Raw genomic sequence first — 1696 nt, 5'->3', positions numbered from 1 at the left:
AAAGCAGAGACACGGGGAGCGAAAAGCCCAACCCTTATATAGCTCAGCAGTCCCCGTCTCAGACGTGTCATCTCCTGACTGGCTCCTGCTCATCAGCCCATATGACGCCACGGGAGAGGCAGAGAGTAAGGGATGGAAAAGTAGCAGGCACGTGCGCACCAAGGTTGTTTACTCCAAAAGACAACGGATGTCGGCGCCATCTTGTAACAGAGAATGTGGGGGCGGCTCCCCACAGGAAACATCCTTCAAGGCTCTTTGAGATAAATAACATAAGACAGTTTTCTCAGTTCAACTGTCTTAGAATCTACCTGACTATACCAGTGGAGAGAGGCCTACAGGCCTCAGCTTGGCATTGGCCTTCTGATAACACATCGTGGTTTTTCAGAAAATGGACCACTATCAGCAACCAAGACGCAAAAGAGAAGGTTTAACCTCAGTGAAAACCCTGGAATATTTGGCAACCAATATAACCCAGAGGGATTTGCCATATCAACAACAACTTCTACAGTCTATGCCCAGACTGAGGTTCAGAGACTCACATGTGCACCAGGAGGCAAGCAAGAAATGCAGGTGGGTCAGATTCCCTTGTTCTGCGTGCATGTAAAGCCTATACTATTAGGCAGGTAATGAAGTATCTACAGACTCTATAGTGTGCAACTTGATTTTCATTGTTTCTTATTTCATCCTTTCTTCTTTCTTCCATTCTTTCTTTATGTCTTGTCTGTCTGTCTTCATTTGTTATTTTCCAACATTAGTAGGACTGAAGTTTGAATTCATGGAGGAAGTACATGTCAGACATTGATTCTGCAAACAAAACACATGGGCAATATCAACACAATATGATGGGAACTTTTCAAATTATTTTCCAGATTGGGCTTCTGGTTTTGTTAGTGAATGTGTAGCATCTAGTTACAAAATACTGTGTCAGGTCTCACTGTGAACATAAGTAGAAGCAGATGGTTCCGTGCTGAGTTATAATGCTTTTTAAAACCTGTGGATTAGGAAGAGTTTTAATTGTCCATGTATCAATGACTTCTGTTTTATATACCAAAGTTAAATTAAAAAGCTTGATTTATTTTTATTTTTGAACCTTTATACCCTTCTTGCTCAATAAGCCTCTTAATTATTTTATAATAATTTTTATTTAACTTTTTACATATTTCTCCCATTTCCACCTCCCTCCCTTCCCTCCTGGGCCCCCACCTTCTCAAACCCCCCACTCCACTTGATTCCCCCTCTGCTCCACAGGGAGGGTAAGGCTTTCTGTGAGGGAATTTTGGAGTCTGTCATATAATCCCAAGATTGTTGAGAATTTAAGCTTGTGAAATAGGTCCAAAAATATTAGTTCATTTATCAGTGGCATGTCTTGATCATACTTCTAGATGACATGAAACACAGGAAGCCTCAGAATTTTAACCAACCATCAGATAGCATAGGCTGTTAAGTCATGATTTTCTGGAAACATTGGGCCCAAAGGAGACTCAAGAAGCTGGAAGTTGATCATTGGCCAAAGGAGGAGGTAGCAGGTGGGAAGCCATGTAAAATTTGTGTATTTTAGTATTCCAAGGCATGTGCTTTGATACAACTGCTAATATCAGCAGTTGGAAGTTAGTCTCACAATCATCCATGGTCAAAGACTTGGATATTGACGAAGAAATTGGAACTGTTGACCATGGCATGTGTGCCTAATCTCACA

At 41.3% G+C, this 1696-nt stretch overlaps 1 long non-coding RNA gene across 1 annotated transcript; it reads left to right on the top strand.

Moving 5' to 3' along the window:
* Positions 1-180: 180 nt before the first annotated feature.
* Positions 181-1095, top strand: LOC121138256. Its single transcript, XR_005875378.1, has 2 exons — positions 181-570; positions 756-1095. It is a non-coding gene; the product is annotated as an uncharacterized LOC121138256 (long non-coding RNA).
* Positions 1096-1696: the final 601 nt, after the last annotated feature.

This window comes from Mesocricetus auratus, unplaced genomic scaffold, assembly GCF_017639785.1.
Source record: "Mesocricetus auratus isolate SY011 unplaced genomic scaffold, BCM_Maur_2.0 contig_5704_pilon_obj, whole genome shotgun sequence".
Classification (NCBI taxonomy): domain Eukaryota; kingdom Metazoa; phylum Chordata; class Mammalia; order Rodentia; family Cricetidae; genus Mesocricetus; species Mesocricetus auratus.
Note: the sequence above shows the minus strand (reverse complement) of the source record. Positions and strands in the feature narration are given on the sequence as shown.